Raw genomic sequence first — 24,997 nt, forward strand, 5'->3', positions numbered from 1 at the left:
CACCTGTTTTTGTCTGGCTGTTTCTGCTCAATTGTGTCTTGTAGCTTGGCACATCTCTTGAATGACCAGTATCCTCACCGTTGCTACTAAACCTAACCTGTAGCAGATCAAATGGAGCTGACTGATCATCTTGTCCTCCCTAGTATGGGCCTGACCTCTAAATAATTTCTCAAACACATGGAAATTAGACAGTGCACCATCTGGGTTGGTTGTGTAAAGATCTCTGAGCTTCTAACACTTAATCTGATCGTGTCCCAAAGTATTGCTAAACTTATCACAGTTTTTAGTGCTCCTGTCGTTTCATTCCTACTGTTTTAAAGTCAGCTTTCTATTATCATAGATTGCCAGGATAATTATTTTTACCTGTCTAATGCTGATAGCTTGTAGTGATGCCAATTTCTTTTCCATGACAATTTGAGCTTTCCCAAAGCCCCATCTAAAGATGTTAGGTATAGGATAATCTTGGTCAAACTCGAGCAAACACTTTTTAGCTGCAACATTTTATGCAGCAGGTTGGCTATAACAGCTGGTCATCTTGCACACATTTTTTGCAACTTCTGACCTTCCCTCTGAATTTTCCTCAATACTGCATAGTAAAAACTGTTCTGCCTTGGCTAGCTCCTTTTGAAGTGGCTCACCTTTTCTCAGCATATTAAGCTTGCACTACTGGCAGCCATCACAAGTCCGTTCGATCTACTCATTGGCTTGGCTGTAGCATATCTCTTTCTGGTGCCTAAGGTGTAGCTAAATTTGGCCAGGATCTCTAGCCAACGAGTTACCCGATTAGTTGGTTACTTCATGCTGCAAAGCCAAGGGAGCGAGGTATGGTCAGCTTAAAGTGAAAACTGTCATCTGTGTGAGTAAGGTTAGAGTTGCTTGACGGTTTTGACTATCGCCAACAACTCCTTCCTTCTGAAGCAATAGTTCCTTTTTGCAGGTGCTGTGGTCTCACTAAAGTAGACAATCACGTAATTTGTTCTGCCCTTCCTTCTGGACAGCCCTGCCTTCAGCCCATATTTACTTGCATCCCTATCCATAATACATGGCTAGCTCAGGTCGGAATATCCCAAAAAGGGCTGAGAGATTACACCGTATTTTAGGCTGTCAAAAGCTAATGCTCCTTGCTCTTATGTATCCATTCCTTTCCTTTCCCTGTCAGCTTGCACAAGAGCTGTGCTGTGGTACCGAAACTTAAAATGTATTATCAGTAGTTTTGGACCATGCCCAAAAAGCCATGTAGCTTCTTGAGCTAAATGGACCAGTTTTAGATAGCCGGTGCATTTTCAGGGTCATTAAACACCCCACTTCACTAACCACCTGGCTCAAATACCAGACTTGGGACCAGAAAAGGTGACACTTCATTAGTTTGAGCTTAAGTCTTTTTAGCCTTTGTAACATATCCTGCAGTTTATGCAGGTGGTGCCAAAATTTAGCGTGAAAACTATGTTTTTAGGTGAAATAGCAGTGTGCTTATGTAAAAGCCACGCGGTACCCTCTCTATCATTTTCTGGTACATGGCAGGAGCTAAACTTACCTTTTCAGAATTCGGAACAGGATCTCAAGCGCTGAAATAGTTTGTACAACAACATCCAAGGGCACCTACTACTAACCACTGACTAGGTCCATAATGCTCTTGTTGCACAATCTGTTGTGAACCAGAGTTTCAAGACTGTTATCGAACAGTAGAAGGGGGTAAGCGTAATGCTCAGTTATCGTGTTTAGATGACCGCAGTCAACACAGAACCTCTATTTCCAATCCTTCATTTATACCGATACAACAAGGGATTTCCAAGCACGTCCAGCTAGCTCGATGAGGTATTTTTTAGGAAGCTTTGCAACCAACTACTGCCTGAGCTTTCTTTTCAGGTCCGAGTCAATAGGTAGGAACGATGCATGGGCCAAGCGTTTTCCTTTAAAGCATTGAATTGTTCCATTTTACAAGTCTTTACTACAATGTATGTCTTTTCCCATTGTTGAATAGGAAAAAAAGACATACATTGTAGTAAAGACTTCTAAAATGCTTGATACTGTCTCAAAAATTGGGCAAGTCATTTGGCTTGCCCCGGCTCTTTGCAGTTTGTCGGGCTGTTCCGAACAGATCTTTCAGATTGGTTAGCACACATGACTCTTCCAGTTTTGCATCTTGAGTCTTTCAACTAGAGATGCCCTGATTCTAATTTCACCAGCCGATTCAGATACTGATTCGACGTACCAATTCTTATTGAAAAATAATCCGATTCAGATACCAATTCAGATCTTTTGCGTTGCATGGATAATTATTAATCTTATTATGCAAATATAAATATAATGCAAAAATTGTATTATTAAGATGTATTACTTGCTTGTACTTATGGAAAAAAGATGTACATGTATATACATTCACATACTGCCATACCGTGCATCTACTAACAAAACAGTCCATGTTTCTTGAACTCTGTTATCGATAATGGTAATTACTGTTAGCAGTACGGTTTTATCTGGGATAGTTAGTTCTCCCTTCTACTGCTGAATGAACTGCCTCACCTGTACATGTTTAGAGCAAATAATTGTTTTGTTTAATTACCATAAGTGATTCAATTATCTCAGTGACACGTCTTTATCTTCGATCAATATCGATGTAGCCAGTCGTACTGAAGAAGCACTCACTTGCCACAGATTATGTAGGACCGGCTAAATGCCGATAAGCCACTGAGGTTATTTTATGCGATACAAACGATACATTGTATCGTCAGGAGCAAGAGAGATGCATAACTTTATGTATCAACTGCTCAATTTACTTTCGTAATTCTAGTAAATAGAAAAATTACACTGCATCATTGTTTTTCATCATTTCTATTTTGTTTGTGATTGGCTGCAATAAACCATACCACTGTAATTGGGAAATACCGCACTGTGTGATTACGTCCTGACTAAAGCCAAAAGATTCCTCAGCTGCGTGGAGGTTTATTAGGCTATAGACATGAAATAGATTGTGTGACAGGCCCGGAATTCATTGGGGATAAGTAAGAAACTTGCAGCTGATTATTTTTTATTGGTGTAGCTGGCTAAGATACGGTTTTCTGCTAAATAGTTGATCTGTAAAAAGTATCTGAAGTTTCCGATATTTTAAGAAAAGATCGACCGATACCGATTCAGATACTTAACACCCATATCGGCACCGATACCAATTCTGATATTAAAATCGGAGGAACTCTACTTTCAACCCAAACAGAAAAAATAAGGATTTTCAACCACTTGGTGCACCTTTTCTCTAGTATAGTTTCCTCACATGGCACCAACCCAGGGTGTCTTAGTCCACTTGATCAGGTGAAGGCACTGTATGACTATGCTTCACTTTGGCCCAGGCCAATTCAAACTGGTAGCCAACAGATGCCTCTCCCATTAGCTTTTTATCAGCAGAAATATACAATAGTTTTTTGTGATGATTTGGCATAGAAATGCTATCTCAGTCTGGATTGGTTCCATCATGTTCTTCAACAGCTGCACATTGCTTGACAGCCAGCGCCTGTCCCTACCCATTTACGGAAACCAGCCACTTCTGAAATTAAGTGAGTCACTAGTCAGTCACATGTAATGGTATTCTCAAGATGCTAATTCTGCTGATGTGATTCAGCAAAAAACACATTTTGAGTTTTTGCTCCGTAAAATGACTGTCGAGACAATTCGTCATGAGACCATACTTATCGGCCTACTTTTTTCTATCTGGTGTAAGCTTATGCAGCTGATCAAACACTTTCTTACTCAGAAAAATTGTTGTGCACCCTGTGTGAATCAAAAGCTGTGTACTGTTTATTGTACCTTTACCTTTACTAGAAAAAGGTAGCTAGTTGAGTTGGATCAATTTCGAGCCCGTACCTTGATTGGTTTTTTGCATCTCCGCCCCAAAGAAAAATGAGGCCTATACCAGGCCAATTGAAAACAGATGTCTAATTTACCTGTTCAGACGGTAGGCTGAAAACAGCAATAGTAGATAGTATTTAGTATATAGTGCTTGCCATGTTAAAGGCATGTTTTTGGTTTGTTGCTGTTCTGTATTTTCTGTTCCACAATTGTTCAATCCACTCCTGGTCATCATTTCTAAAGTAATCCATGTTAAACACAACTGCTTTTTCTCTCTTCCTGCTTGAGTTACATCTAGGGTTTGAATTCCAGCCTTGCCAGAGCCTCGAAGTAGCTGTGAGTAACCATGGGAAGTTCTTTCCATTCTACTATGCCCCATATCCTGGAAGTTTGCTGAGCGTAGTTTATCTTTAGACATAGTTCGGTCAACCGATCGGTGTGCCCGTTGCCATGGTTACAAATGCTGAGCGCCTACAGCAACTAATAGTCAGTTTTACTGTGGCTACGCCAAGTCATTTCCCTGGTTCAGACTCTTTTATTTAGGCAGTCTTGTCAAATTTACCCTTGTTTTTGCAGTTGGTACACAAAACGGCTTTGGCCAGGGCCACTTTTTTAGAGTAGTGCTGTTCTTTTTGCAGTTTTCAGACCTGTTTTTTAACTGCTGTACCTTGTTCGCAAAAATGGCTAGTGGATTGATTCTGTACAATCGCTGTGTGTTTGCCTGGCTCACTTTCTACAGACTCGAGAGACAGTTGCTGGCATTGCCCTGTCTTGATCTGTAGAAATTTGGCTTAAGCCCTTATCATGTCAGTCAATGTGAGAGAGGGTATGGCCAGTAGATGCCCTTGCAAACATGGGTCATCGTTGTATCACAAAGCATTTCTTTTGAGATGTTGGCTGGTTAGGAGTTTGGTGTGTCCCTCAATGAGTGGTCTGTACATTCCCCTGCAGGTACTCAGTTCTGAGCTCGGTGTTTGAAGTGCTCTCTAATCAGGTGCAAATCTATTTATACTAGAGGTTCAGTGTCAGGTCAGATGTGACTCTGACCAAACATAACCCATGGCCTTGCCAGCATCCACCCAAAGGTGGCTGTCAGCCAGAAATTAGTCAGCCTTTTGAGTTGCCACTACTTAGGATCTGGCTGGCTGGTTTGCATCCAAGATACAACCAATGGAGTTGGTGGCATGTGTCTTTTTTCAGCTATTCGGGGATAGGTATTGTGTCTTAGAAGGAAGTAGTTGCCTTATTGAGGATCACACGATTACACCTGCCACAATTAACCAAACACAATTACACCCGAATTAGCCAGTTTAACCATGACAGATAACAGCCAAGTTTGACTCACCATAATGATATTTTCTCACTTTTCATCATTAAAAAACTATTAACTAATGTCAGTCAAATACAATGATTGTTGATTGGTATTTTTTTCAAAACTGCTAATCGCATGTCAAAATTAAACAACAAACAAAAGTTTCACATTAAAGATGTGATTGAGTCAAATTTTGGTTGATTTTAACAGAGAGTATTGATTTTTGTCAATCAGTTTATGGGTTTGTTGTTTTAGGCGATCTCATTTTCAACATTTTTGAAGATTAAAATCGACAAAAATGCTCAGGAAAAAAGACGTGCCCAGACTTGGCCAAAATGGTGTAACTAGGGATACAACTTGTCTCTATCTCTCGTATTCACATCAGCTATTGTGATAAAAGTCTAGTTCTACGCGGCTTTATTGACATATTTTTAATGTTGTATTTGCTCATGATTGCTAGGATAAAATTTTAATCTAGCTACTGACACATTATTATAAATGCCTCGAACACCTCAAATAAAAGAGCTCACAAATTTGTGACGGTTTTGGTATAGACTGCCTGAGAGGCAGGCCATACCAAAACTCAGTCAAGTCAATTACGGCTTGCACTTGTTTGCCTTAACTGCAGCTCTTTATTTATTTTTCTTCTCTTTTCTCAAGCACAACAGGTGGTTCTCTTCACCGGTTCACTATCGCTAATTCTCACAAATGGGTTATAAAACACACCGCATCGCTAATACTGTTATATTGAAACACTTTAAACTGATGGGCAAAACTGGGGTTCTCTGCACCAGCATTAGTTTTTTTCCATAAGTCAGTCAGGTGGCCCTTGTCGCGATTTATGCTTCGAACATGTGATGGCCACGCCAAAGGCTTTTCATTTGCAACTTTAGCTCATAGAAGATTAAAGGCAGTCTTCTACTTATACAACAGCTCAGGTTGCACAGGTTTGCAGAGTACCTCGCCTCTTGTCACTGGGTATCTCTCCCACTGTTGCTTTTAAGCTAAGTCTTAGAAGTTTTTCTGAAAGTTTACTGAGTTGTGCTGTGCTGGAAGACAAAAAACTCTACTGCTGGCACCAATGTTAAGGATCTCCAGAGACACTGTACTACTCCAATCATAACCAGTTGCTTGTTTAAATCAAAATAAAATATTTGTGCCAAGGTATCAATGCAGTGTAGAGCCGAAACATGTACACACATTTTTTGCTTGTAATTTTTTGTGTGCTCGGGCTTATTTGGTCCATAAAAGTGTCTATATATACTAAAGGCTTTGTCTACCTTTTTTAAGAGTCGGCGGGTCTCTCCACCGCCTGTCGGATTTGACTGGATGCTTTTTTGACAAAGCTGTTTACTCTTTTTTTTGTCTGGAGGCCTCGAGTTGCCTCTTTGCTAACATGATAGGCTGAGACCAGTCAAGGTGTTGAGTGTTTGGCCAATGTATTGACCAATGTTTCTTGCAGTGTTACAGTAAATTGAATTGGATTAAAGTTAAATGAGTTCTGCTTAAATCTCCTTAAAATCAGATGCAAATCAAAAAGGTTTTAGCAAGTGGGTAGATGTAATTTATAGGCACGCTGTTTCCAGTTTTAGACAGTTTTAAAATAATTGTAAATTATACAAAGCTCAAAATAAATTTGGAAACTAAAACTTGCTAATTTTCTACAAAACTATCTGCCCTTTGCCTTAAGTAAGTGAAGGATTTACTGACTTATTTGAATTTATACATTAGAGGTTATGTACAATTTCATGTGAGGAGAATTAACTGCAAGAAACTAAACAAAAATTGATCAGAGAATGCAAAAAAAGGTACTGCACCCATACTAGCAGAATGTAGGCTTCAAGTTTGTTGTTACCCCACAAGATGAATTTATTCGCGGAGTTATATTTTGCGGAAATTGCCATTTCATGCATATTCGCGGCTGAAAACTGTCACTCTCTATGAAGAGTTAACTCTATTACAGCTACCAATAAAGTTAACCCTATGCATGGGCGGCTGCGGGCATTGCGCGTTTCGTTTTCTATTTAGCTTACAACTATGGGTTGATCGTGCTAAGATATAAATTTTTTTGCTGTGCTCAGAGGTTTTCATGAATATTCATAGATTTGGTGGCCTTTGATGAACCAACAATTTTTGGTAAGTAATGAGTTTTTCACATTTACTAAATTAGTTGAATTTTACTTTGGTTCTTCGGTAAAATGCAATACTTATTTTTTCCATACCTACTGCTTCATTATTTGTTTCAGTGTGAGAGATTTTTCATCATACACCAAAGAACTATGATTGCAAGGGTAGTAGATGTCATTTTTAGAAGATCACCAATCATTCAGGGAGGTCTGAAAATTGAGGTTGAAGTGACCGCAGCTACTTACGAAGAGAATATATCTGTTTTTAAAAAAGGAACAAAAACGCCGTTATGAGCACAAATCTTTGGTCAACCGGCAAAACTTTGCAATAGTAAGCCACAAGGAGAGTTCTGATGATAACTTCCTTACCAGCCATGTAGTAGCGAGAAAATCGTCTTCAACATCTACTCAAGACAGTGACAGCGACAGAGCTGCTATTACCAAAATAACTAGTCAGAGAGCAACATTACAGGCTAGTATTCACTTGTCATGAGTACCAGTGTAATTTTATTGCTAGACAACCGCCATATGGACTAAACTGTTTATATTTACTCCATTCAACGTTTGTAAAATTTTATTTGTATTTGAAATATTTTATTTGTACACTCAAGTTTGTAATAAATTATAAAATATTTATACATAAAATAAAATATATAATTTAATCATGTTTGCTGCATGGATATCAAGGAGTTGCCGTTGAAGGGGTCTAGGTTGACTGGTTGCTTCTCTGCCAATATTTCTGCCACAGTGAATATTACTACTTGTCGTTAGTTTTCGTAATTGGAGTAGGTTGTTTCATTGTCAATCTGCAGTAAACACACAAAAAAAAAATTAACGAGTGTTAAGGAGATACAAAAACAATAGCTGAGGTATTTAATGAAGGCAATCAGTTTTTAAACAAAAGAATTAACTAATGCAGTGGATTATGGAAAAACGTATCCGCACTGCAAATCAAAGACATAACCATAATGTCTAGATCAGAATCATGATCGTCCTCAACTTTGGTTTTATAGATTGATGGAGTTGATTTCAATGTAAAAATAATAGGAGAGCTTTTTTGCGATGCTGAAGCCATTCTGCATATCTTGCGACAGCCTTCAATAATTTTGTAAATAAGTGTGATGCATTGGCAATGGTGTTAGCTCAAAGCTCAGGCAATGGTTTTAGAAATGTTTTGGAACTCAACTACGTTTAGAATTTATATTAAAAACTAGCCTAGTGACTAGTTTTCAATTTGATGCAGTAGTTATTCTCTCTCGTGGTTAAAAATAGAACTAATTTTCACGGAATTTAATAATTCGCAGAATTGACTGTTCGCGAAATCGCGAATTTTTATGACCAATGAATATTTTCATCCTGTAGGGTATTAGAATAGGCTAATTCTTAGCTGTTGGTGTGCTTTGGTAGACTGTTTCCAGTTACTTTTTCAGTTGAAGGAACATGTGAAGGAATTCCCGCTGGTGATGTCAATTTATCTGTACATGTTGGCTACTGTAAAAACCAAGTGTCAATAGCTGATTGCTATGCTGGATATAAAAGCTATGATCATGTGATGGCATCTGAAGTGTATGTAGAAAGAGAAATCATATACTTTTAATTATATGTAGTTTCATTTATTATTGTACTTTGTTTCATGTGCTTTTATCCAGTTTTTGTCTTGTGCTCATTGAAGTTGAGAAATTTTTTGTTGTTGTATAACTTTGACATGTTTGGACAAAAAGTACAAATCAGGAAATATTGTCTTTGTTTGATCTTAATTGGTTGTTACTTCTTTACATAATCAAAGTGTAGAACAAAAACAAAAAACTGTAAAATAACAGCTTGATTGGTTAAGCTCGCGTATTACTTTTTACAGATAAGCTGCTTAATTTGGATGCAATTTGTAAAACTTTCATATTGCATTATGTGATATGGATGAAGGTGTCAAATTAAATCATGATCACAGAAACAAAAAAGTGAAGTAGTGTAAAATACAAGACATTATAAAGACTGATTCTGTTTGCTTCATATTTACATATATAAGTGTTGTATAATGTTGTATCAGTAATAAAACAACATTATATTTTGTTTTATTGGCAATAATTTCATTTTAAACAGAAATTATTCCAAATAAAATTATTCAACAATCATAAAATTTAAAAAAGAAAAACAGCAACAGTTAGCCACCAAAATCAAATACATGGGTTGCTATGTGGTGCTTCCAATTGTATTTAGTGACAGATATGATAGTGTCAGATTCAACCATGATTACAAAAGTAAAAATAGTGATTTAGTGCAGAGACCTAATGTAAGTAAGAATAATTCATGCTTGGGTATTTCTATCAGTCATTGTATTAGCAGGCCAACAAATTTAAGAGCTTACACTTTCCTTCCTATTTCTCTAAGTTAGTGAAAATAAAAACATTTTCATTGATTATTAGATTGTGGATTAGTGTTTATATTCAGTTTTACTTGGTTTTATATAACACAGCTGTTTACTTTTGCTTACTTACTAGCTGTATACTGAACTTTTAGATTGGAATAAGTTAAGTAAACAATAAATTGGTTTTTCTAAAAATACTGACGATTGACTAAAACAAACCGGTTATATGAGCCGCTGACAATTTTAATTGAGTGTATTTATTTTTGTACTGTTTATATTTTACTAATATACAAAAAATTTGCCAATTCAGCGGCTAATAGAACAGTTTAATCTTTAGTACCTTTTAGCACTCAGTAAATATAATTAATTTTACTTCTACTAATTACAATAATTTTTCTGATTTGCAAAAAAATGCAATTAGTACCCAGAGACAGTTGCACGAGGAATAAAACTAGCACCAGCAAAGTTTTCTCATAAAAATTCTTTAAAGTTTTTATATTTTGTTGCACACTGGAAATAGTTTTGTTTGCTGTAATCCCAATTCATGTATTTTCATCTATGTATTTACTAACTTGTCTTTGAACAGTTTTAATTGCTCGACTACAGTTGGCTGAACAAAAGATTTAGCATGAAAAAATTTAAAACAAATTAATATAGAAGTAATTATAATAGGATAAAAAATTAATGAGTGGTTAATGAAATGATGTGTCTATAAATAGTTAGCTAAGTAATAGGCACTTTTTTATAAGCACATGCAATAATTATAGTTTGTTGAATACTTTGAGACAAAATTTTTTAGCTATAAACAATAGAATTATGCTTAGAAAACCATTACTACAGTTTAGCACTTACTCAGTATTGGTCTCTGTAGGTTGATATAAACATTGATCGAGACAATCCCTTCAATAGGTCTTGGTGTGCTGCATTTAACATTGTTGATTGCAAAGACAAACCTGCAACATTCTTCTGAGCTTGTCAATACTCCAGCATCACTACTCAAAGATAGCCTCAGACCACTGTTTGTGTAGAGTTTATGATAATTTCCAAGATCCTAAAGTGATATACAGATGTGTCTCATGTCATGAATAGTTTAGTTCTAGTGGTATATACAAGTTGAGACCAAATAGAAAAAACTAATATATCCCATTTACTTACCAAAACTAAACCTTCATCAGTATCGACATGCAAATTAAATGCACTAAATATAGGAACATTCATTTGAGGAAGTCTGTATGTTTTGCCATGTGCTGCCATAACTGAAATAAAAGAAAATGTGCTGCGTTTAACTTTGTAATTGAGTTTACTGAGCAGTTAATGTTCATTTTGCCTGGTGAAGATCAATAAAAATATTTTGTTTTATGTAAATTCATTGACGACTTGCTTATACAAGCTGCAAAAAAATGTTCAAAAATTTGGGCAGTAATAAAGGTTCAGACTAGGAATTAAATATAAATAATTAGTGGTATTTAAATATTGCCTAATTCACATGAAAATTAGGATTAAATTTACGAATGGTGAGCAAACACAATTATTTTATCTATAGCTATTTTGCATTGAATGGCTTACCATTGTAGAACTTTGTTCTAAAATGTTTCATTTGAATTAATTATAAGGTTTTGGAAAAGGAAGTTCACTACACTGAACATGTCAAGAGGGATAGGTACAATCTATTTGTCAAAGTCAAAGCTACAAAACTAATTCTTTTCGTTTAAGGAAATTATTGTTTTTGGAGCAAATATGAACCAACAGAGACCAGCTGAACTATATGCAATTAGATCCTTACAAGTGAAAAGCAATACATACCTGATTTGATGTTTGACTCAATTTGATATTTTTCTATAATAATTCGCTGAGTAGTCGTACTCCAACCAGTGTAAACTCCACCTAATTCAAAACCAGTTGAGACACAGTTTGTGACGTAAAGAGAGATATCCAGCAGATCAGCTGTTATATTGCTGCAGTAACCTTTAACTGCAATGAGTTCAAACTACACCTTCAGTATAAATTATAAAATACTTTTTATGTTAAGCAGTTCTTCTCATGATTACAAAGTTTTTACTAAAATTACACGATTAGCTAAGGCTACCAGTTGCAATGCTAATGCAGCAGCCCGGAAAAGATTGAAAGTTTTGATTGCAATGAAGAAACTATAATGTCAGACATCACAGAGAATCTGGAAGTATGTCATTAGTTTATATTTTAATCATGTGATTATTAGTTTTTTAAATTTGAAATGAAGCTAAAATGAACATCTTTAGTGAGTTTAGTAACATTGCTACCAACTTGAAAATCTCAAATAAATTTGCAAAAATTCTATTTAGATAAACATTGACTTTTCTCTCAGAGAATATCATGTGTATGGTTGCACAAGATGATGTAATATTATTGCCAAGTATGAAAATAGCTGACGTTCAGTTTTGAAACATGTATATTGAACATAAGTAATGGAAAATGTATTCAATAGAACCAGAAAAGCAAACAAGTAGCACTAGGTATAAAAGCACAAAGTAATAGCTCGTAAAATGGAGAGTACTAGGTATAAACAAATAGAACTGAGTGCAGGCCCGTATGCCCTGGGGTGGCTGGCAGGTTGAGCCGCCTCAACTTTTTAAAAAATCTCTGCGGTTAAGTACAGTCAAACTTGGATAACTCGCCCTCGGATAAAATGTAGCATTTCCTCTCGAACACGAAGTTAACTCGAACGGATTTGTTTGGTCCATTCACATGCATTGACAAATGGCTTCAGATAACTCAAGCTCAACATCATTTACTCGAACAGTTAATTGCCCAACTGCTTTGGAGGCGCTTTTTATCGCTGTAGAGTATCACTTTATTCTAAGCCATAGATACAAACATCGAATTTTAGTAGTTCTTAGGCATCATTATTATCATCAACAGCAAAAGATTCTTGTTAACGTCTTTTATAAAGGTTTGCAAAAGGTCAAGTTTTACCAAACATCCGCTTGGCTATGTCCCTTTGAAAGAGTGAAAACTGAAAACCTCTGGATGAACTTAAATTAAAATCGGCAAAACTGGGTCATTTTTCTGAGCGTTTTAACTGTGGTCAAGTTTTGCCTATTTCAATCAAAAAGCTTTCCGGCAGACACATCACCTGAAACAAAATAAATCACAAAAATTAAATTTTTGTTAAAACTTCACATGAGAGGCCCTACATGAGAAAAATCCGTTGGGGAGCTTACGCCGCCCCCTTCCACATCCTCAGGTGTTCATAACTAGTCGCCTAACATTAGCTGCCCCAACTTGCAACCAGTGAATACAGGCCTGACTAAGTGAGAAGGTAGATAATACCATATAGGGAGGCAGGTACTACTAGATAGGAATGTAGATCGTTCTAGGTAAGCAAAGCTATAGCATCATGCAGGAATGTAGATACCACTAGGTAGGAAGGGCGATGGTAAAAGATAAGGAAGTAGAGAGTGCTACACTAGGTAAAAAACATAGAGTACCACGCAGGAAGGTAAATTGTATAACATAGTAAAAGGGAGAGTCTTAGGTAAGCAAATGCCATAAAATCTGCATTTGAACACCCACCCCTATTTGAAGGCTACCTCTAATCAAATGCCACTATAGGGAAAGGTTTGAAAAATAGAGCGCCACCTTTTATTTGAAGGCAACCTTTTATTTGAAAGCGACCTTTATCTGAAGGTCACACATTTGAGCGACACTTTGAAATTTAGCTACATGTAATTGCTAATCAAAAGTGCCTAACTAGGCATACTGTACTAAAATACCAGTGTGATCTTGCAATATTACATGCATTGATAACGCATCAAGCACGGGAATAACCACACCTAGATCTTGAGTATTCTTAGTTTGGCCTCGTACCCTAAAGTCATGTGTTAAACTTCCTCGGAGCGCAATGAGACTGTACCTATTAACTTTCACCAATAAGTCGAGAAAACACGAGCCCATAGATGCTAATCATCAAAGATGATTAGCTGAGGACCAATGCTGGCATTACCAACAAAATTGACATTCGACTATTTAACGCTAATGAGCAAATTCTAGAGAATAACAGAGACTGTCGCAATAGCGATGTGTCATTTGATTTTCAACAGCAAAAATGTTTTATTACTTACCAGTAAATTACAAGATAAATAATACAAATAACATGATGATAACAGTTATCATCATGTTATTTGTATTATATGCCTTTTACTATATTCTTTGTATTATAATTGTAAGTTGGTTATTATTTTATCGTTCGTTATTTGTTAAACTATGTGGTGTCAGGAATTTTCTGATAGATATATGATATATGATAGATATTATACATATACATATATAGATATATATCTATATTATACATATACATATATAGATATCATACATATGTATGATAGATATTTATGATAAATTATATTATCAATCGTTGTTTGTTGAATGAAATTTAACTTTACAAAATTCGTAGCAGCTAGTTGAAAAGTTGAATACCACACTTTAATTGAAGACCACCTCTACTTAAACGCCACCATAAAATGAGATTTGAAAAATAGAACATCATAGCGTTCAAGTTAGAGTTTTATGGCATATATACTAGCTAGAAAAACAGATAACATTAAAAATGACTATAGATGGTACTATGAGTGAATGTATATATTATATAGTTTGCAGGTGCAAATACATATTTGTGAGGTCTCTATAACATAACGGAAAGGTAGATATAGCTAGAAAGCTAAATTAAGGCTACTAGATAGTTAGGTATAAGTATGATAACTCTATGATAAGTTTTATGATAACTCTATGGGTATAAGCAGCAAAGTACATAGGGCGGGTTAGGAAAGTTTGTTTTGTTAGGTATTATGGGTAGGTAATGTTAAATATAAAAGCGGAAGAGGATTGTGCAGAAAGAGGCTGTAGTACGTACGAAAGCATAAAGCGGTACATTTGATTAGAAAGACGAATAAAGTGACATAGAATATAAGGTGCACATTCTATCACTACAATGTTCACACTTTATTTATTTCATACATGAATTAGAGGCTGGAAAATACCTATTTTTGGTGTAACTTTTTGTTCATTAGTTATACTTCTTTATACATGGAACATTTCAACGCATTAAAAGTTGGTCTATGTTGTAGCTTGTTCTTTTCAGCATTATTACTCTGTACATATATGAGTAAGAGTAATGTAAAAATCGAACTTGCTTTTTAGTCAAAACTATTACAGCAAGCTACAAAGACTATGTGAATGATTGAACATGTCTAATGTGGAGATAACACTTACTGCAACCCTTTCTCAATCATCAAGATTTTAAGTCAGTGCTTTTACTGAAGCTTCTCAGTTTTATGTTTGGAAGTTTAAGCTAGCAGGTAAATTCCATTATTGTCTATAAAGGTACATTTATTTTCTTTCTTGTTTTTAAGGAGCCAGAAAACAGATAAAATTACCAAGGTAATATCTTAAGTGCATCAACCATCTTTTATAATCTTTAAAACTATGAAATTTTGTTATCTAAATACACTGCTTCTAAGCAAATATTATTAACAGGGATGTGTAGATAGATAACTGGAGTCATTTCACAATATAAAAGGTTAACAAGACAAAATAACTAAAAATTGTTCATGTAAGGTTAGATTTTCCAAAGTATTTTCCAATACGACCATGAAAATATTGACTTATTGTCAAAAACATATATGTTCGGTCGAATTTTAAATCAACCTTATATAAATTTAAATATTGAGTAAAGTGATGTGTTAAAATTGGTGGTTAACGTCTATATATACACAATCAGACCTGACCCTATTAGACGTGTCATCAACAATCTTGGAATGTTGGCCAAAAATTTCTCATGAAATTTTTTTGTCAACATTTTTTTGCCTTTTTTTAAAAGTTTGTGTAAAAAGTTATAGGAGATCTGTTGCAGTGAGCAAAATTTAAAGACACAAAAACCTTAACTTAAGTTTGAAGGTTGAAAGAATTTGCAAAAACTAAAGGTCGAGTATAGTTTTTCACAATATGTCTATTGTATTTCATGTTGCATATAAAACTTCTTATCAACTTGCTCGAACAACTTTATGTTTCAGTTGTACTAAACCTTTTTCCTTTCACACAATAACTATCTCCAAAAATGACCACTAAAATGGACTCATTTTGCCTATATTGCTGTACACATATTTTTGTAAAAAAGTAGTGTACAGTGCCATCAGTAATCTATAAGCTTTTTTAAAATTATCTGATTTTCTCAGAATGTTGCCAAGGCTGAAACTTAAAAGGGTGGTATAAAGTTCTGCTCAAAGTATCAGTGTAATACCATAGAATTTAAATTCCCAACCATTTGAAAATAAAAATATATTAATGACATAGCAACACTCTTCGAAACTTAATATAATGTTTTTATTGATGATGACTCATGCTATTTATTTAAAAAAATGTGTATATAAATAAACAATTGAGGCTATAAAAGCTAAAACAAAAAACTGCTGATTAATAAATAGACAATGTGAATGTAAATCAAAACAAGTACCAAAATGTTAAATTCTCCAATAAACATTCTTAGTTAGAATGATGCATTAAATCAAAAGTACACAAATATTGACCGCCAAATCTTGAAACCTTTAGTTTGCGATTTTAAGAATCTTTAAAACTACTTTATGCATCATTTCAACTGCTTTGATAAAACCTATTTGTTTGTCATCTAGATATCATCCACCAATACCAAACCCTAAGAAGAAACAATGTGTTTCGCTGAATTTTGCTTTTTTATCATAATACACTACTGGTGTCAGTAATTCCAAATGAAGCATATTTTAACTTGCTACAAACCATCTCAATTTATTTTCATTAGCAAATTACTTGGGAACATCAGCTCTTTTTTCAACTTATTAATACCTGAGATGTTGTCCCAAGTGTGTTTCAACACTGTAGATGAATCGTAAATCCTAATCCTGTGTCATTTACCATAAATCTGTAGTAACAAAGCAATGCAGGCTCTCCACCTTGCTAGCATCATACTAGAAACAGTCAGATGGAAAACAATCACAGGTATTCTCTCCCAAATTGTGTTAAAGAAGTGCGATCAAATGAAACATCAATTAAGCATGAAAGTTTTGAAATCTCTATTCTATGTTAAACCGTGTCATATCTAGAATGAGCCATGTACAGATAGACATAAAAAGAATAACAAGCTACACCAACTTTCCTAACAAATCCTCACGGAGACAACATATACAAATTCCAGAGATGAGAAGATCATCATTACAAACTTATTTCTAGTTCCAACCTACCCATTGTACTAGTAAAACAATGAGAACTTGGCAAAAGGAAATCTCAGATAATTGTCAAAAGATTACAATCTTAACACAGACTATAATAACGTGCGTCATACGATAGCAAGCTCCATATCTGATACCGATCTATACCAGATCTAACATTATGATTAGAGGTTACACATTTTGAAATCTCTGCTGGTGGACCATAACAGGATGTAGCCAGGAACCCTAAAAATGCAATACTCTGAACTGAAGAGTTGAAATATATAGTTCCACTCTTGTACACCAAGGCTAACTCTTAATCCATATATAAGGATGCATAAACACTCATATACTTCCCTCTTTCAATACAGCTTTATCATGGTAGACAGCCGTATCGGCAGATTAAGTAGAAGAGTCAACTTTTGGAGAACAAAAGGGTGGCCTATATTCTAAGTCTCTAGAAATTACTCTTATACTTTTATAAGATTTGTCTAGAGTGCAACTTATTATATATTTTCTTGTTCTTAAATAAACATAAGGTATTGTGAAACCCCTCTTTGCATTCGGACTTACCTCTGCTACAGCTATTTTCCATAGGTTTACAAAGTGGGTAATGCATTGACCAACGCTGTTATTCTACTTGGATGACATAATAATCATTGCACCACAATTTGACATACACTTTCACCGGCTCAGAGAGGTAATTCAGCAAATAAAGTGAGCAAGACTCAAACTTAAGCCAGCAAAGTGCAAGCTTTTCAAATTAAAACTTTGCTACCTATGCCATTTTGTCAGCACTCAAGGAGTAGTTACTGTCCTTGCGAATTAAAAAGAATTCAAGAATGCCTAATGCCAAGTGTGCTAGGAGAGCTGCAAGGTTTTCTGGAAACAGTAGGTTACAACCGTCAGTGCATTCCAAGCTTTGTTACAGCGACAGTCATTTTGTACCAATTGATTGAAAAAGTGGGAAATAGATGTGGGTGAGGAAGATCACAGTCTTCAAGTTGCTGATGGGGTGCGTTTTCTTGGCACCTGTTTTGGAATACCCCAATCCGAACTGCCGTATATACAGACCACAAAACGAATAGATGTGGAGTGAGTGCACTATTAGCTCGAGTTCAGGAAGGCATTGAGAAAGTGATTGCATAATTTAGCAAAACCTTGGCAGCTGCGAAAAAAGAACTAGTGTTTTACCCAAAGCCAACTGTTGGTCGTGGTCAAAGCCAAGGTCAACTCTTGATCTCACTTCACTGGCAACTTAGTTTGAGGGCTCTGGCCCCTACAGAAAAAAGAGATTTTTAACATAGTTCCCATGGCAATTCAATTTAGCAAGATGGCCAAAAACCCTGCTAAAATTCCAGTACACTTTAAAGAACCGAGCCAGGCTGCACCAAAAGAATGCTAATGGACTCAACCAAAAGAAATGTGAAGACTGCTGTCAATCTGAGCTGATTGAGCTAAGGTATGGCAAACCACAAAAACCATATGAGCTCAAACCATATGAGCTCAAACTATATCAAACCATATGAGCTCTCCATAAAAACACCAGACTGTGTCGACTAAACTAGACAGTAGTACAACAGACATGCTCAAGGTCAGCAGTACCACACACAAACTGGTGCTTGCAAAACCTCGTCTGCTGCTAATACCGTAACTTGAAAATTGGCCCAGAAACAGCCAAAACAATTCTGGAACTATGACATAGTTCGCCAAAAAACTTGAAGCGACGTCGATAAGGAGCTTGCTTGAATGCAGGCTACAAGCTGGGGACCTGTGGCTATGATGTACCAGACACTCTGTCAGGTACAATAACTGACTACGATCAGGTAGAACTGAAAGACTAACAGTTCCAGCAACTACACCAAATCTGTCCCTTTCTCTGAATATGAAAAGACAGCGTTTTCCCGGTCAGGATATTTCCTCACAGCCTGTCTTGTGGGTGTGCAGTCTGCCCGTAAGCCACTGTAAAGACAACCATGTGGCAAACACATGCCCTTGCCTACTGTTGGATGGAAATGACAACGAGCAGGCTTTGCTTTACATGGTACTAGTTGGAACCGGCATCAACAGTGATGAGGCTGGACAAAAGCTGTAAAGTATGACAACGGCCAACCATAGAAGATTGAAGACAGTCGTCAATAGGCAGAAGATGTAAGTTGCACATTTCTGGCAGAAAGTATCGGGGGCCGTTGTGGTACCATTACCAATGCCTTGAATTAAGCAGTGGAGTTCTCTAACAACAAACAATAAAGAGACGGTCTTGATCAGGTCGCCTCCTTAAGTGACCCTGTTACTAATAGCAAAGAAACTTATGTCAAGTACACCTACTAAGCGCTCGGACTTTTACTAATCGGCCAAAGAGATCTCAGATTATGCTTTATGACGAAGTAGCTTAAGTCACGAGCCAGCCAAGTGAAAGTAGATTTTTTTCACTTTCAGGTTAACAAGGAATTCAACTGGGTGAAAGTAGACAAAAAAGCCGAGCTTGCCGACACGGCTAAGATCTCTTGCTGAACCGAAGTTGATGTGACTAAGGAGTCAACTACAACTTTGACTTGGGCTAGAATCAGGACACTGGTAGTAGAGCTAGATAAAATACCTGACTAACACGCTAAAAAAACGAAATCAAATGGAGTGGTTCGTTAGTGACCCCACTCAAACAAAACTCACCAAGGCCATGCACTTGCCTACTGTGCTGTATACTGTATACTTCATACTGTATAATGTATGCTGTATAATGTATACTGTATAGCCTCGTCACTAACATCTGAATATGTTGACAGTATGTTGTGGCACTTTGTCCTCTTTGCTTGTCTCTGTTGGTAGCCACCTATTCCGTGTGACAAAGTGATGTCACACTAAAGAGAAAAGGAAAGTTGACGATGTTCTTAAAGGCAAAATGATGGCTTTGACTGCGGCTCACCAGCCTCGTATGAGCTGGAAGTCAAGCCGGTCAGGGTGGACAGGCGTGAGTCTAAGGAGACATTCAAACCAAAGCGGCTGATAGATTTGCTAGAACCAAAGCTGACTCAACAATCCCAAGTGGTCTCTCCTCAACTGAGTCAGTTTGATTGATCAAGTGGTCGGATCGACCTGTACACAGCCCACCACCATTTTCATCAAGGGAAAAGCCAATAAAAAAACCTAACATGGTTCAGGTCATGCTTGGAGTGCCTTGTTCAGATCTTACAAAATCCTCTGCATACCAGCCTCTAGACCACTACCCAAATGAGCAAATTAGATAACTATTGAAAGACAGCAGCTGTTGGCAAGAGTTGGCAATGCTAAACTTTAACCTGATGCAATCTATAGGTCAGCAGAGTCATTAGTCTGCTGCCTCAAGATTGGGGCTCAACAGCACCAGCTTTCGTCCAATCCGATATCTTTTTCCGGCGTTAAGTGGGTGGCTTCAAGGCCTTCCTTGCAAAGGGAAAGTGCGGTAGCTAAATGCCGGACTAGGACACAGGGCAAGAGAAAGGACGCTAAAGTGGTCGACACCATGATCGAGCCGAACTCCAGCCCAGCTGATGACACGGTCTTCCTTAGAACTTTCGGTCAGCTGAGAATCAGCTACTAGGCTGGCCCAGGCACTGAGGAGCAGAGGTAAACTAGCCAGAAGCATACATCTATAAAGAGTCTAGGTAACCAATAGAGAACAAAGCACATGGAAGTCTATACTGCGCAGTTATTTATATGTTCATTGCATATTCAACTGTATCCATTTATATATTTGTAAAATATACACTCTCATTGCTTTGTACACAAGTGGCTTGACTTCTGGCAAGCAAGTAGAACAACTTGGTCAATTCCTTTACAGTTTGAGAAATAAAAGTGCTGCTCTTAAAAATCAGTAAATATATAATATATGTTTATAATAAAAGCAGAAATAATACACTAAACTTCTGTACAAATCCTGAAGTCCTTTACAAATGATATCACACTGTGGTGGCTATTGTGAAAATATGACAAACTGACTAAGTTCCTTTGCGTTTGATTAAAGACTAATTAAAACTGATATCGGTATTAAACATTTCCGCCAGGAGATATAACAATAAATTTTTGAAGATTTTGCTCCTCTCAACTTGATGTAAAAATTAATGCAATGATGGTCTATAAAATATGTAAGATTGATCTACAAAAAGGAGAAGAGTTGTCAATGCAAACCAATAATAATGTGTTTATGGTACTGCCTACCAATTAGAAAAGCTATGTCAAATTTTTCTTTTTTGTGTGGCAAAATGAGTGAGTTTTAAAAAATCTTGGAGCGGATTAGGCAATTTATATGTATAAACATATAAATTGTTTGTTCTGCTCTTATAACGGAAGTTCCATATAATGCAATGTTCCTGGAATGGAATATTTACTGTATTAAAAAGGCTTTGCACATGCCATACTTTAATGAGGTTGAATTGCTTGTATTGTTTTAGAAAAATTTGCACAGAACAGTTTTTAGGTTCACAAAAATACTGCACTGATATTTACCGAGAGCAAAAATCAATATTTACTTGTTACTTAATGTTATAAAGTCGTAAGCTTGTTTCTGTGGCATGAGGAATCTCTCTATTAGACTAAAAGCTATGACGGCTAAAAATAAACTGCTGTTGTTATATCAAGCAAGCGTAATCAACTCGTATATGCAAAACACAGAAATAGCAAGCAGCAAGTAAAAACAACAGGGCATTGGGTGCAACCAAAGTACATCATGAAATTTCAACCAGGCATTAAGTGTGACTGAGCCATCTCATGACATCCCATCTGTTTTCCAAAGAAACACAAAGTTGAATCAAGCTCTTATAACGTAAGTTCCATATAATGCAATGTTCCTAGAATGTATTATTTATTGTATTAAAAAGGCTTTGCACATGCCATACTTTAATGAGGTTGAATTGCTTTTATTGTTGTAGAATAAATTTGCAAAGAACAGGTCTTAGGTTTACAAAAGTACTGCACTGATATTTACTGAGAGCAAAAATCAATATTTACTCATTACTTAATGTTATAAAGTCGTAAGCTTGTTTTTGTGGCATGAGAAATCTCTTTATTAGACTAAACGCTATGACGGCTAAAGATAAACTGCTGTTGTTATATCGAGCAAGCGTAATCAACTCGTATATGCAAAACACAGAAATAGCAAACAGCAAGTAAAAACATCAGGGCATTGGGTGCAACCAAAGTACATCATGAAATTTCAACCAGGCATTAAGCGCGACTAAGCCATCTCATGACATCCCATCTGTTTTCCAAAGAAACAAAAAGTCGAATCAAGGAAATAAAACTGGCATTGCTACAAGCACAAACCGTCAGAACAAAACTGGGTCTGCACAAAAAAGCTTATTTGTAAATGCAAAACTACATGTATGCTTTGTATTTAATGGTAAAGTGAACTAAAAGTGGATATAACCTGTTACTGTCTACAGTCTACACACTACTTCACTATCTAAATGTTTTTAACACTAAATGACATGTTACTGGTCCCTTTGGTATCATAGGCAACTAACTGACATCCTTAAATACCACCTAGTTTTGAATAGTTCAGTTTTTGGACAGGTTTTGTTGCTCTCTTTGATCTTCTGATAGGTGCCAAAATAGCGGGTACATTTGGAGTGGTAGCAGGTCCAACCGAATTTGTGCCAACACCAACAGCATTTGCTGTGGCCACATGACTATGGGTGGGGCTGGCATAGAGTCGTCTCTCTGGCATGGTCTGTGCTGATTTCCGCTTGCTCAAGTCTGATTGAATGCGCCTATATGTCTTTCAATTCATATGCAAATAAAAACTCCGAGGTGTTGCAGCATGTTTTACTATCTCCTCTGGCACCCATTGTCTATGGCCAGTCTTTACCGAAACCAAAGAGCCTGTTATATACTTGAATTCATTTGGCTGAGTCGATTTGTTTGTGCATAACCCTTGTTGTTTTCTGAATGCCTCTTCTATCTTTGTGAGGTCAATGTTCTGCATTTTAAACTGCTCTGCACTGAAGTTTAATTGATCTCTAAACAGTCTGCATTGTAAGAGTATGCAGGGTGCCGGTAAACCATTCCCTAGAGGTGTTGTTCTAAGCGCTCTGACCGCATCGCACAGTGTCTGCTCACTCTGCTTTGCTTTCACTAGTCATGATTTTATGGTTTGTATTGTACACTCAGCTAGCCAATTTGATCGGCTGGTGTATGGACTCACTGTGATCTGTTTTACATTTATCGACTCTAAGTATGACCTAAATTCAAAACTGCTGAAATATGATGCATTGTTACTCACACATGATTCTGGTTGACCAAAGTCAAAAAACTACTTTTCTAGTATGCCAATGACTTTCTTGGCAGTACATTGCTTAAGCTAAAAGCAGCTGGGCAATTTTTCATATCGATCGGTAGTAAGCAGATAATCCCTCCCATCCAGGTGGAATATGTCGATACTCAGTGTTTACATTGGGTATTGGGGTATCTCATAAGGCTGAAAGATTTTCGTGTCATTTGCTTTCAAATTCTCTTGGCAGGCGGTACAATCTTCCACCATATCTGAAATTTGTTCCTGATACGCTGGCCAATAAACTGCCTATTTTGCTCTTTCCTGGCATTTTTAAATTCCCAGATGGCCATTATGTATATCTCATAAAATTTCCTTTCTCATCAATAATGGAACTACAAATTGACTATTTCGCGAAAAAAGCTCCTTGTGTGTTACAATATTATTATTTGCATTCCAGTAGGCACGGAGTGGCTCTATGTATGCTCGTTTGCTCTCTGGACATCTCCCTACTATATAGGATTTAGCACATTCATGCTGTGATCATCACATGTGGCCTGTTTGAATTTTTCTCTAAATGATGGCTTTGCCAGGATACCAGTTACTACCGTGTGCACCTGGTCATGACCATTTGCAACAAATTCATCATGTGACTCACATAAATTGGTTAGGTAAACTCTTGACAGTGTATCAGCAGTATATAGCTGTGCTCTAGGTCAGTGAACCAAATTAAAGTCATATAACTGTATCCTTAACCTTATGCACAGTAGTCTAGGGGTAAGCTCTCCCAAAATTTTTTTGCTATTGTTAACAGTGGCATATAGTCTGTCTCTACAGTCACTGATTGACCATAGATACTGGTGGAATCTAGTGAGCCCATATTGTACAGCCAGAAACTCTTTGTCAATTTGCGCATATGCCTCCTGAGTATTTGTCAGAATGCAACTAGAATACTCTATGAGTCGGCCCTTTTGCATAATAATTGCCCCCTTGTCATTCTCACTACTATCTACGCTTATTGTCACATGGAGGGCAGGGTCATAAGCTTTAAGCACTGATTTTGAAAAAAGTGTGCGTGTTATAGTGTGGCTAGCGCGTCTCGTTGCAACTCTCCCCAGACCGAAGGGTTGCCTCTCCTTGTTAAATGTCGTAATAGTGTAGTTACCTCTGATAGGTTCGGACAAAGCTTAGCAAGACATGTAGCCGTGTCTAGCAATCATCTTACATCATCAGCACGCTGCTGTTCAGGCATTTCATTTATTGCCTTAATATTAGCTGGGTTCGGCTTGATTTGTCCGTTACCAATAATATGCCCTAAGTAGTTGAGTTCTTTTTGTTCAAAATTGCATTTGTTGAAGTTCAACGTTAGACCAGCTTTTTTTGCATCACTCCAAAACCTCTCTAAGCATTTTGGCTTGGGTTTGCTTATCTGGTGCATGAACTAGAATGTCATCAACATAGGTCTTGACATGCGCCATACCGCTAAATAGCTCTGCTCTCTGGTTCAATGAAATTCTTCAGCAGCACAATTTATCCCATATGAGGGTCTCAAAAACCTGTAGCGGCCAAATGGTGTAGCAAATGTGGTCAGGTGACTAATCTTTTCATCTAACTCAAGTCGAAAGAGTCCTGACCTAGCATCTAACGTGGAAGACACTGCCGCATTGGAAATATCTGCAAATATTTCTGTGGCAGTTGGGAAAGCATAATGCTCCCTTTTTACACACCTGTTCAATTCTGTTGGATCTGGACAAACCCCAGATACCCATCCGGTTTTAGCACGTTGACAATAGGGTGGACCCAATCAGTCGAAATCGTCACCTTAACTATGGCACTTGATGTTTCCATTTTTAGAGTAGCTCGTAGCTTATCTCTGAGTCTAAATGGCACACGTCTAGT

Source organism: Watersipora subatra, chromosome 2 (genome assembly GCF_963576615.1).
Source record: "Watersipora subatra chromosome 2, tzWatSuba1.1, whole genome shotgun sequence".
In the NCBI taxonomy this organism is placed as follows: domain Eukaryota; kingdom Metazoa; phylum Bryozoa; class Gymnolaemata; order Cheilostomatida; family Watersiporidae; genus Watersipora; species Watersipora subatra.